General features: G+C 42.5%; 1 pseudogene across 1 annotated transcript; it reads right to left on the bottom strand.

The window, feature by feature from the left end:
• Nucleotides 1-1,762: 1,762 nt before the first annotated feature.
• LOC100352196 (Y-box-binding protein 1 pseudogene) lies at nucleotides 1,763-3,089 on the bottom strand (annotated as a pseudogene). The gene has a single exon (XR_016224133.1). The product of XR_016224133.1 is annotated as a Y-box-binding protein 1 pseudogene (transcript).
• Between the last annotated feature and the right edge of the window lie 11,042 nt (nucleotides 3,090-14,131).

Raw genomic sequence — 14,131 nt, 5'->3', positions numbered from 1 at the left:
TGGGCTCCGGTTCGAGTCCTGGCTGCTCCATTTCCAATCTAGCTCCCTGTTGATGACCTGGGAAAGCAGCAGAAGATGGCCTAAGTGCTTGGACCTCTGCACCCACATGGGAGTCCTGGAAGAAGCTCCTGGCTCCTGGCTTCAGATCGGCCCAGCTCCAACCATTGTGGCCATCTGAGGATGAACCAGCAGATGGAAGACCTTCTCTCTCCCTCCCTGCCTCTGACTCTCTGTAACTTTGCCTTTCATGTAAATAAATACATCTTAGAAAAATAAAACAAATGTTAAAGGATTTAGAGAGAGACATAAACTCGAAATCAATAATAATGGGGGATATCAGCAAGCGACTTTCAGCAATGTACAGATCAACTACACAGAAAATCAACAAAGAAACAACAGAGCTAATCTACACCATGGACCAAATGGACCTAATTATATCTACAGAACATTTCGTCCCATAACTCAAGAGCACACAGTCTTTTCATTAGCGCATGGAACTTCCTCTAGGATAGACCATATGCTAGGCCATAAAGCAAATCTCAAAAAATTCAAAAAAAATTTAAATCATACCATGTATCTTTCCTGACCACAGTGGAATGAAGCTGGAAATTAACAATTTAAGAAATTCTGGGGGCCAGTACTATGACATAGTAGGTTAATCCTCCGCCTGCAGTGCTGGCATCCCATATGGGCACCAGTTCTAGTCCTGGCTGTTCCTCTTCCCATCCTGCTCTCTGCTATGGCCTGGGAAAGCAGTAGAAGATGGCCCAAGTCCTTGGGCCCCTGTACCCACGTGGAAGACCTGGGAGAAGCTCCAGGCTCCAAGCTTCAGATCAACCCAGATCTGCAATGAACCAACAGATGGAAGACATATCTCTCTTTCTTTCTCTCTCTCTCTCTTTCTGTCTTTCTGCCTCTGCCTCTCTGTAACTCTGCCTTTCAAATAATAAATAAATAAATCTTTTAAAAAAACTTATGAGAGGTAGCAAAAGCAGTTTTAAGATGAAAGTTTATAGCCATTAGTACCCATATCAAGAAATTGGAAAGGTATCAAATAAATGTTCTAAAAATGCAGCTCAAGGACCTAGAAAAAAAAAAGAGGCCTAAAATAATAAAATCAGAGATGAAAAAGGCAATGTTCCAATGGATACCACAAAAATAAAAAAGAATAATCAGGAATTAATACAAACAGTTATATGCCAACAAATTGACAAATCTAGAAGAAACAGACCAATAACCAAGACAGAGACTGAATTGGTCATAAATACCCTCCTAACACAGAAAAGCCCAGGGCCAGGCCAGCACTGTGGCTCACTTGGTTAATCCTCTGCCTGCTTCATCAGCATCCCATATGGGCGCCGGGTTCTAGTCTCGGTTGCTCCTCTTCTAATCCAGCTCTCTGCTGTGGCCTGGGAAGGCAGTGGAGGATGGCCCAAGTGCTTGGGCCCTGCACCCACATGGGAGACCAGGAGGAAGCACCTGGCTCCTGGTTTCAGATCGGTACAGCATGTCAGCCGTAGTGGCCATTGAGGGGGGGTGGGGTGAGGGTGGTGAACCAACAGAGGGAAGACCTTTCTCTCTGTCTCTCTCTCACTGTCTAACTCTACCTGTCAAATAAAAATTAAAAAATAAAAAGAAATTTAAAAAAAAGAAAAGCCCAGGGCCAGGTGGCTTCATGCTGAACTCTACCAAACTTTTTTTTTTTTAATTTAAGACCTTTATTAGCAGGTGCTTGCAGTTTGTTGACTTTTTTGAAAAAATCAAGTTGTAAACTTTTATTACAAATTAAAAATGAAGTTCTTAAAAATCTCAACTTGACCAGATATGAAACAATTTAAAAACCTTTAAAGGTGTATTGAGAAAAACCAGGCTTTTTTTAAAAAACACGTTTGTCGTTACCAAAAAGAGACATCTTTAGGTAAAAATAATAAAAACCCCATGCTGCATAGATAATGCAGATAGTTCTAGTAATCTGGTCAATGGGCAAAAAGCAAGCACTTAAGGTCTTCAGCTCCAATCTTTTGTTCATTTCTTATTGCTGGAATTTCATATTCATTTCTTCTTGTTGGATGACTAAACCGGATGATGGTGGAGATGTTAAGCCGGCATTTACTCAGCCCCGCCCTGCTCAGCCTCGGGAGCGGACGAATTCTCAGCTGGTGGATCGGCTGCTTTTGTCTCTTTGCCGTCTTGTGGTTTAGGGTTATCTGGGCGTCTGCGTCGGTAGTTGAAGTTGCGGCAGTACCGACGCTGAGGTGGCTGCTGGCCCTGGGTCTCACCTCCTTGGTTTTCCTTATCTTCTTCATTGCCGTCCTCTCTTGGCTGTCTTTGGCGAGGAGGACCTCTGCGGAATCGTGGTCTATAACCCCGATACATATTCTGTCTCACTGGTCTACCTTGTTCTCCTGCACCCTGGTTGTCAGCACCTTCCATCACTTCTCCCTGCACAGGAGGGTTGGGATACTGTGGTCGACGCCCATAGGGTCTCCGCATGTAGTAAGGTGGGAACCTTCGCCTGCGGTAGGGCCGGCGTTGTTGGGCCTGGCCTTTGGGAGCGCTCTCCGATGCCCCATTCTTTTCCCCACTCTCACTGTTCTGGTAATTCTGCTGGTAATTGCGTGGAGGACCCCTACGACGTGGGTAGCGTCTATAATGGTTACGGTCTGCTGCATATTTACTGCCTTGCACTGGAACTCCACCAGGACCTGTAACATTTGCTGCCTCCGCACCCTTTTCTCCTTCAACAACATCAGACTCCACAGTCTCTCCATCTCCTACACTGCGCAGGTACTTCCTGGGGTTATTCTTCTTTATGGCAGTCTGGTGTACAAATACGTCTTCCTGGGTGTCATTCCTGTTGATGGGAAACCATATCCGTTCCTTACATTGAACCATTTTACTGTTCCCAAAACCTTCGTTGCGATGACCTTCTTGTCCCCGCCTGCGGGCACCGCCGATGTGAGGCCACCTGGGCCACCGCTCCATGCGCCACTGCTGGTGGTGCCGGGCTTGGTTTCGGTGGCGCTGAGGGCGGGGGTGGTGGGCGGCTGCTGGGTCTCGGCCTCGCTGCTCATGGTTGCGGTGATGGTGACTGGGGCCGGCTGCGGCAGCTGCGGCTCCTCCCCGGGTGTGATGATAACTAGGCCGGCGGCGGCGGTGGGGCTGCTCAGGGCTCTCTGGGATCCACTCTCCGCTCCCGCTACCCATCGAACTCCTACCAAACTTTTAAAGAAGAACTTATTCCAATTCTTCTCAAACTATTCAAAATAATTTAAAAGGAGAGAATCTCCCCAAACTCCTTTATGAAGCCAGCATCACCTTAATGCCCAAATCAGAAAAAGATACAATAAAGAAAAAGAACTATAGACCAATATCCTTGATGAACATAGATGCAAATATCTCCAAAGTTCTAGCTAAATGGATCCAACAACACATCAGAAAGATCACCCACCTGGACCATACCAGGGATTTATCCTGGTATGCAGGGATAGTTCAACACACACAAACCAATCAATGTGACAGATCACATTAATGTACTGAAGACTAAAAATTATGATTCTTTAAATAGATACAGAGAGAGCATTTGATAAAATACAATATCCTTTTGCAATAAAAAAAAAAACTAAACAAATTGGATATAGAAGGAACATTCCTCAACATAGTCAAGGAAATACACCACAAACCCATGGCCAGCATCATACCGAGTGGGGAAAGTCCCAAGCATCTCCAATAAGATCTGGTACCACACAGGATGCCCACTTTCACCATTGCTACTCAATCTAGTCCTGAAAGTTTTAGCCAGAGCCATAAGGCAAGAAAAAGAAATCAAAGGGATACAAATCAAGCGAGCAGGAAGTCAAGTTATCCTTGTTTGCTGCTGACATGAATCTATACATAGGGGAACCAAAACACTACACTAAGAGATTATTGGAACTCATAAGAAAGTTTGGCAAAGTTCCAGGTCTAAAAATCAATGGTTTTTGTATACACAATTCAATGGCTGAGAAACAATTTGTAAGATCAATCTGGAAATAAAAGTTTAGGCGGAGCCAAGATGGCGGAATAGTGAGGGCATGCGCCGATAGTCCGGGAAAATTTAGTTTAATAAAAGGGGAGTTATGGTAGCCTCAGAAAAAAGAACCAGGAAAATATTGCAGAGGAAACTCTTCTGGATCGAGTGGCCGTGAATCGGAGGACCTACTGGGAGAACAAGGTCGCCCACCGTGTGGAAGCCGAGCTGCGGGACCGAGCCGCAGAAGCCGCAGGGTCTGCGCGCCAGTGCTCGAAGGGGAGTGCGTGCCACACAGACAACAGCGGGGAGGCTTGGGACGTCCAGGGCTCCGAGTCCACACATCGGCGCTGGAAGGGGAGCGGACCTGCGTGGAGAGCGTGGGAGCCCACAGTTCGGGACACCAGCGGCAGACTCAACACACCAGCGCTGGAACACGAGTGAAACATAAAGAAAAGATCCTAAAATGTGCAAGAGAGAAACGTCAGATTACTCTCAGAGGATCTCCAATCAGACTCACAGCTGACTTCTCATCAGAAACTCTACAAGCTAGGAGGGAATGGCGAGATATAGCCCAGGTACTAAGAGAGAAAAACTGCCAGCCCAGAATATTATATCCTGCTAAGCTCTCATTTGTGAATGAAGGTGAAATAAAGACCTTTCACAACAAAGAGAAATTGAAAGAATTTGTTGCCACTCGTCCAGCCCTGCAAAAAATGCTTAAAGATGTGTTACACACAGAAACAAAGAAACACAGTCATCAATATGAAAGAAGGTAAAGGAAGGAAACCAAGGAAGGAAACCTCACAGCAAAAGATCACAGGGAATTCAAAGCATATATTAGAACTTATCTTTGGCAAATGGCAGGGCAAAGTTACCACTTATCATTAGTCACATTGAATGTGAATGGCCTGAACTGTCCAGTTAAAAGACACCTATTGGCTGATTGGGTTAAGGAACAAAACACATCTATTTGCTGCTTACAAGAAACACATCTTTCCAACAAAGATCCATACAGACTGAAAGTGAAAGGCTGGAAAAAGATATACCATGCCAACAGAAATGAAAAAAGAATGGGCGTAGCCATCTTAATATCAGACAACATAAACTTTACCACAAAAACCGTTAAGAGAGACAAAGAGGGACACTATATAATGATTAAGGGATCAATTCAACAGGAAGATATAACAATTATCAATGTATATGCACCTAACTACAGGGCACCGGTTTATCTAAAAGATTTGTTAACGGACTTAAAGGGAGACTTAGACCCCAATACAATAGTACTGGGGGACTTCAATACTCCACTCTCAGAAATAGACAGATCAATAGGACAGAAGATCAACAAGGATACAGTAGATTTAAACGACACTATAGCCCAAATGGATCTAACAGATATATACAGAACTTTCAATCCTACAGCTAAAGATTTTACATTCTTCTCAGCAGTACATGGAACCTTCTCTAGGACTGACCACATACTAGGCCATAAAGCAAGTCTCAGCAAATTCAAAAGAATTAGAATCATACCATGCAGCTTCTCAGACCGTAAAGGAATGAAGTTAGAAATTAGCAACTCAGGAATCCCTAGAGCATATGCAAACACATGGAGATTGAACAACATGCTCCTGAATGAACAATGGGTCATAGAAGAAATTAAAAGAGAAATGAAAATTTTTCTGGAAGTAAATGAGGATAACAGCACAACATACCAAAACTTATGGGATACAGCAAAAGCAGTGTTAAGAGGAAAGCTTATATCAATAGGTGCCTACATCAAGAAATTGGAAAGGCACCAAATAGATGAGCTTTCAATTCACCTCAAGGATCTAGAAAACCTACAGCAAACCAGACCCAAATCTAGTAGGAGAAGAGAAATAATTAAAATCAGAGAAGAAATCAACAGGATTGAATCAAGAAAAACATTACAAAAAATCAGCCAAACGAGGAGCTGGTTTTTTGAAAAAATAAACAAAATTGACACCCCATTGGCCCAACTAACTAAAAAAAGAAGAGAAAAGACCCAAATCAATAAAATCAGAGATGAAAAAGGAAATGTAACAACAGACACCACAGAAATAAAAAGAATCATCAGAAATTACTACAAGGACTTGTATGCCAGCAAACAGGGAAACCTATCAGAAATGGATAGATTCCTGGACACATGCAACCTACCTAAATTGAACCAGGAAGACATAGAAAACCTAAACAGACCCATAACTGAGACAGAAATTGAAACAGTAATAAAGGCCCTCCCAACAAAAAGAAGCCCAGGACCAGATGGATTCACTGCTGAATTCTACCAGACATTTAAAGAAGAACTAACTCCAATTCTTCTCAAACTATTCAGAACAATTGAAGAAGAGGGAATCCTCCCAAATTCTTTCTATGAAGCCAGCATCACCTTAATTCCTAAGCCAGAAAAAGATGCAGCACTGAAAGAGAATTACAGACCAATATCCCTGATGAACATAGATGCAAAAATCCTCAATAAAATTCTCGCCAATAGAATGCAACAACACATCAGAAAGATCATCCACCCAGACCAAGTGGGATTTATCCCTGGTATGCAGGGATGGTTTAATGTGCGCAAGACAATCAATGTGATACACCACATTAACAGACTGCAGAAGAGAAACCATATGATTATCTCAATAGATGCTGAGAAAGCATTTGATAAAATACAAACAACACCCTTTCAATGATGAAAACTCTAAGCAAACTGGGTATGGAAGGAACATTCCTCAATACAATCAAAGCAATCTATGAAAAACCCACGGCCAACATCCTATTGAATGGGGAAAAGTTGGAAGCATTTCCACTGAGATCTGGTACCAGATAGGGATGTCCACTCTCACCACTGCTATTCAATATAGTTCTGGAGGTTCTAGCCAGAGCTACTAGGCAAGAAAAAGAAATTAAAGGGATACAAATTGGGAAGGAAGAACTCAAACTATCCCTCTTTGCAGATGACATGATTCTTTATTTAGGGGACCCAAAGAACTCTACTAAGAGACTATTGGAACTCATAGAAGATTTTGGCAAAGTAGCAGGGTATAAAATCAATGCACAAAAATCAACAGCCTTTGTATACACAGACAATGCCATGGCTGAGGAAGAACTTCTAAGATCAATCCCATTCACAATAGCTACAAAAACAATCAAATACCTTGGAATAAACTTAACCAAGGACGTTAAAGATCTCTACGATGAAAATTACAAAACCTTAAAGAAAGAAATAGAAGAGGATACCAAGAAATGGAAAAATCTTCCATGCTCATGGATTGGAAGAATCAATATCATCAAAATGTTCATTCTCCCAAAAGCAATTTATAAATTCAATGCAATACCAATCAAGATACCGAAGACCTTCTCAGATCTGGAAAAAATGGTGCTGAAATTTATATGGAGGCACAAGAGACCTCGAATAGCTAAAGCAATCTTGTACAACAAAAACAAAGTCGGAGGCATCACAATACCAGATTTCAGGACATACTACAGGGCAGTTGTAATCAAAACAGCATGGTACTGGTACAGAAACAGATGGATAGACCAATGGAACAAAATTGAAATACCAGAAATCAACCCAAACATCTACAGCCAACTTATATTTGATCAAGGATCTAAAACTAATTCCTGGAGCAAGGACAGTCTATTCAATAAATGGTGCTGGGAAAACTGGATTTCCACGTGCAGAATCATGAAGCAAGACCCCTACCTTACACCTTACACAAAAATCCACTCAATATGGATTAAAGACCTAAATCTACGACCTGACACCATCAAGTTACTAGAGAACATTGGAGAAACCCTTCAAGATATTGGCACAGGCAAAGAATTTCTGGAAAAGACCCGGGAGGCACAGGCAGTCAAAGCCAAAATCAACTATTGGGATTGCATCAAATTGAGAAGTTTCTGTACTGCAAAAGAAACAGTCAGGAGAGTGAAGAGACAACCGACAGAATGGGAAAAAATATTTGCAAACTATGCAACAGATAAAGGGTTAATAACCAGAATCTACAAAGAGATCAAGAAACTCCACAGAAACAAAACCAACAACCCAATTAAGAGATGGGCCAAGGACCTCAATAGACATTTTTCAAAAGAGGAAATCCAAATGGCCAACAGGCACATGAAAAAATGTTCAAGGTCATTAGCAATCAGGGAAATGCAAATCAAAACCACAATGAGGTTTCACCTCACCCCGGTTAGAATGGCTCACATACAGAAATCTACCAACAACAGATGCTGGCGAGGATGTGGGGAAAAAGGGACACTAACCCACTGTTGGTGGGAATGCAAACTGGTCAAGCCACTATGAAAGTCAGTCTGGAGATTCCTCAGAAACCTGAAGATAACCCTACCGTTCGACCCAGCCATCCCACTCCTTGGAATTTACCCAAAGGAATTTAAATTGGCAAACAAAAAAGCGGTCTGCAGCCTACTGTTTATTGCAGCTCAATTCACAATAGCTAAGACATGGAACCAACCTAAATGCCCATCAACGGTAGACTGGATAAAGAAATTATGGGATATGTACTCTTTAGAATACTATACCGCAGTAAGAAACAACGAAATCCAGTCATTTGCAACAAAATGGAGGAATCTGGAACACATCATGCTGAGTGAAATAAGCCAATCCCAAAGGGACAAATACCATATGTTCTCCCTGATCGGTGACAACTGACTGAACACCAAAAAGGAAACCTGTTGAAGTGAAATGGACACTATGGGAAACGGTGACTTGATCAGCATAGCCCTGACTGTTAATGAACAACTTAATACATTATCCCTCTTAGTAGTTTTTTTGTCTGTTCTACCTAATATGACTGGTTTAATTCTGTAATTAATACACAGTTATTCTTAAGTGTTGAAAATTAACTGAAATGTGATCCCTGTTAAACATAAGAGTGGGAATAAGAGAGGGAAGAGATGTATAATTTGGGACATGCTCAAGCTGACTTGCCCCAAATGGTAGAGTTAGAAACATACCAGGGGATTCCAATTCAATCCCATCAAGGTGGCATGTACCAATGCCATCTCACTATTCCAAGTGATCAATTTCAGTTCACAATTGATCATAATGAAAGGACTAAGAGTCAAAGGGAGCACATAAACAAGTCTAGTACCTGCTAACACTAACCGATAGAATAAATAAAGGGGAGAGTGATCCAACATGGGAAGTGAGATACTCAGCAGACTCATAGAATGGCAGATGTCCTAAATAGCACTCTGGCCTCAGAATCAGCCCTAAAGGCATTTGGATCTGGCTGAAAAGCCCATGAGAGTATTTCAGGCATGGAAAGCCAAGACACTCTGGCAAAAGATCTCTGTGAGTGAGATCCCAGTGGAAAGAACAGGTCTTCAAAGGAGGTACCTTTCTCTGAAGGGAGGAGAGAACCTCCACTTTGACTATGACCTTGTCTAAACAAGATAAGAATCGGAGAACTCAGAGGGCTTCCATAGCCTTGGAAACTCATGACTGGAGCATAGGGAGATTACTGATGCCATAGACAGGAGTGTCAATTGGTAAAGTCAACAACAGGAGTCACTGTGCACTTACTCCTCATGTAGCATCTCTGTCCTTAATGTGCTGTGCATTGAGATTTAATGCTATAACGAGTACTCAAACAATATATTTCACTTTGTGTTTCTATGGGGGTGCAAACTGTTGAAATCTTTACTTAATGTATACTAAACTGATCCTCTGTAAAAAAATAAATAAATAAATAAATAAAAGAAATTATCAACTCCCAACTTGACTCTCACTGGGATTAAACATGACAATAGGTCTGATCTGATTTCATCATCATTTAAAAAAAAATCATCTATTACTTTTCACTTTATGTTTCTGTGTGGGAGCAAACTGTTGAAATCCTTACTTAATGTATACTAAGCTGATCTTCTGTATATTAAGATAATCGAAAATGAATCTTGATGTGAATGGAAGGGGAGAGGGAGTGGGAAAGGGGAGGGTTGTGGGTGGGAGGGACGGTATGGGGGGGAAGCCATTGTAATCCATAAATCGTACTTTGGAAATTTATATTCATTAAATAAAAGTTAAAAAAAAGTTTAAAAAAAATAAATAAAACCTTCCTTTTTCACACACACACAAAAAAATCAATCTGATTCACAATATCTACACACAAAATTTAAATACTTTGAAATAAAATTAAACAAAGATGTGAAAATAACTCTACAATGAAAATTACAAAGCATTAAGGAAATAAACAGAACACACCAAAAAATGGAAAAATCTTCCATGTTCATGGATTGGAATAATTAATGTCATCAATAATTCCAAGTTACCCAAAGTAATCTGCAGATTCAATGCAATCCCAGTTAAAATACCCAAGATTTTCTTCTCTGATCTGGAAAAAATGATCCTAAAATTCATATAGAATCACAAGAGATGCTGAATAGGTAGAGCAATCCTAAACAATAAAAATAAATCTTTCAAGATATATTACAGCACAGTTGTAATCAAAACAGCCTAGCAGGCCAGCGCCGCAGCTCACTAGGCTAATCCTCTGCCTTGTGGCGCCGGCAACACCATGTTCTAGTCCCGGTCGGGGCGCCGGATTCTGTCCCGGTTGGGGTGCCGGATTCTGTCCCGGTTGCTCCTCTTCCAGGCCAGCTCTCTGCTATGGCCAGGGAGTGCAGTGGATGATGGCCCAGGTGCTTGGGCCCTGCACCCCATGGGAGACCAGGATAAGCACCTGGCTCCTGCCATCGGAACAGCACGGTGCACCAGCCACAGCGCACTGGCCAAGGCAGCCATTGGAGGGTGAACCAACGGCAAAGGAAGACCTTTCTCTCTGTCTCTCTCACTGTCTACTCTGCCTGTCAAAAAAAAAAAAAAAACCAGCCTGGTACCATCACAAGAATAGACATGCCAACCAAGGGAAGAGAGCAGAGACCCAAGAAATTAATCCACGCATCTGCAACCAACCGGTCTTTGACAAATGAGCTAAAATCCCTCCCTGGAGAAAGGACAACAAATGGTGCTGGGGAATTAGACCTCTGCACACAGAAGTGTGAAACAAGACCCTATGTTACACCCTTTACAAAGATCAACTCACAATGCATCAGAGCTCTAAATCTAAGACCCGAAACCATCAAGTTACTAGAGGAGAACATTGATGAAACTCTGCAAGACATTGGCCTAAGCAGGGATTGTTGTATAAAACCCCAGAAGCAAAAGCAATAAAGGCAAAAATAGAAAAATGGGATTCTATCAAGCTAAGAAACTTCTGAACAGCAAAGGAAACAACTGACAGAATGAGATAAAATATTTGCAAATTTGTACATCTGACAAAAGATTAATATCCAGAATGTAAAAGGAGCTCAAGAAACCCAACAACAAAACAAGCAATCCAGTTATGAAATAGGCAAAGTGGACAGGCAATTCTCAAAGGATGAAATCCAAATGGCCAACAGACACATGAAAAGATGCCCAGGAGTACTAGCCATCAGGGAAATGCAAATCAAAACCACAATGAAGTTCCACCTCACTTCAGTTAGAATGGCTGTCATCAAAAAATAAAAAAATAAAATAAAATAAAAAACAAATGCTGGCAAGGATGTTGGAGGGGAAAGGTACCCTAATCTACTGTTGGTGGGAATGTAAACAAATATAGCCATTATGGAAGACTGTACGGAGAATTCTCAGAAATCTGAAAATAGATCTAACTATGATTCATTCTACTCTTGGGAATTTACCCAAAGGAAATGAAGTCAGTGTCGCTCCCCCTCTTCGTGGAGGAACGACACTAAACCCTGCCTAGGCTTCATATCCGAGTCACGGCACCATTATGTCGCTCCCCGTCTTCGTGGAGGAACGACATAGGACCCTGCGCTGTTCTTTCGTCTGCTCGGCCCTCCCCGGGTTTGCTGCTGGTTCTTCCCGGGTTGGCTGCCGTCCCTTCCACCTCCGTGGAAGGGCGGTTCCCCCTGGTCACTTTCCCCACTTCCGCAGGGGAGCAGCACACCGCTGGCCGGCTCTCTCGGGGGCTGCACAGGTGTTCCTTCAGATAGATGTTCCCCTTAGATGTTCCTGGTGCATGTTGTCTCTCTCCTCCTTTATAGTCCTCTTCCGCCAATCCCAACTTGGCTGCCCACACGCCGAGTATGCTGCTCTCCTCCAATCAGGAGCAGGTCCTACAGTTTATTGGTTGAACTGGAGGCAGCTGTGTAGAAGCTGTTACTCCCTTCTCAGCGCCATATTGTGGGAGAGCAGATGCATAGAATAAGTCTTAATTCCAGTAACTTAGTCTAGTCCGAGTTGCTCCCAGTTGCTCCCCACAGTCAGCATATGAAAGAGTTATCTGTACCCCCACATTTATAGCAGCTCAACTCACAATAACTAAGATAAAGAATTGAACCCAATGTCCACCAACTGATGACTAGATAAAGAAATTATGGTATATGTACATGATGGAACACTACTCATTAGAAAGAACAAACTCCTAACACAATAAAATGGGTGCACCGTAGTGAAATAAGCCACTCCCAAAAGACAAACATCATGTGTTTTTTTACTGAGATCTATTTTCAATTGACTTTATACACATATGTTTAAGTCTATGTTAATTAAAGAGTTAAATAATATAAAAACTGTTCAATAGTCAAGACAAGGGATGTTCAAGTCATTGCTTCTCAAAGTGTCAATTTTACTTCTACATATTTCCTTTTAGGTGCTCTGTTAGTTATCACAGGTCAGGGAGAACATGTGGTATTTGTCTCTTTGGGACTGGCTTATTTCACTAAGTATGATGTTTTCTAGATTCATCCATTTTGTTGTAAATGACTGGATTTCAGTTTTTTTTTTTTTTAACCAGGGGAGGTTTCTTCTTGTCTGTTGGCATAGACAGCTGAGTTCCTCTCCAAAGAGACCAGTGCCTTGAGTGCTAGCCCCAGTGAGTCTATTGTTCATCCACTCTGCAACAAGGACCACACAAAGAATCTGTGCAGTCCTCAGTGTAAGCTCAGATCCCCCAGCAATGTCTCTCGCCAGGTAACCAGGGAGCCCTGATCACGCAGAGCCTCCCACAGTGACTGCCCCAGGTCTCAGCCGCACCCTGAGTCTTCCCACGCAGCCTAAGTGTTTTCACAGTCCCAGCACCCAGGCCCCTGTCAGTTCTCTCTGCCAGACTCAGGAGTCTCAGCTTGGCTGGTTGCGGACATGAGTCGGTACAGCGGTTATATACGTCCAAAATGGTGGCTGCTCTGTATCAGCTTGTTATAAGACGCCTTTGCAGGGTGATCAGGGAGAGAGAAACGTGCCCCCCCTTTTTTCCTCCTCTAGTTTGGTGGGGACACTAACCCCCATGGGCCTCTCAGCCTGGCTCCCTCTAGGCTCTTCCTGCAGCTTTATCGCCAGTGGCTTGGGCTGCTGCAGTCTGGTCTCACCTCACTCTCCAAGGCTGTTGCGAAGGCTCCCAGCTGCTGGGGTCCTGAGTTGTGCACATCCACACCCTCCACGTAGGTCCACTGTGCCCCTCTAATTTGCATCAAGTTTCCTCTGCTGTTTTCTCCCTAACTCTTCCCTGAGACTGCACACTCTGCACTTTTTTACAACTATCTTCTCCAAGACTAGAGAAACAAGCTCCCTCCCTATTCTGTCATCTTAATCCATTATGCTCTTAAAACTGTATATATGAGGGGCCAGTGCTGTGGTATAGCAAGCAAAGCCACTGCCTGTGGCACCATCCCATATGGGGACTGGTTTTAGTCCTTGCTGCTCCAGGCTCCCAGCTTCAGATCAGCTCAACTCTGGCCATTGCAGCCATTTGGGGAGTGAACCAGCAGATGGAAGACCTCCCTCTGTCTCTCTGTAACTCTTTCAAGTCAATAAATAAATCTTTTTTAAAATCTGTACATGTGAAATACATATGAAATTACATATGAAATGAAGGTTGTCTCTTTTTTATAAATAAAATTTTTTTAAAAAGCAAAAACTGGACTCATCATCTCACTACTGAACATGAAGGAAACAGTGCCGAGAAGAATTTTATAGACAAAAAATATTTGGAAAGAGTTCCTGATAGATGCTTAGAAAGCTCAGCAAATCTATATCCTCGGGCGATCATTTCTTAAACACTTTCATGGCCAGGTGCCGTT

Source organism: Oryctolagus cuniculus, chromosome 17 (assembly GCF_051225735.1).
Source record: "Oryctolagus cuniculus isolate XC-2025 breed Fujian yellow rabbit chromosome 17, ASM5122573v1, whole genome shotgun sequence".
Lineage (NCBI taxonomy): Eukaryota > Metazoa > Chordata > Mammalia > Lagomorpha > Leporidae > Oryctolagus > Oryctolagus cuniculus.
The sequence above is the reverse complement of the archived record's forward strand: the minus strand, read 5'-3'. Positions and strand labels throughout refer to the sequence as shown.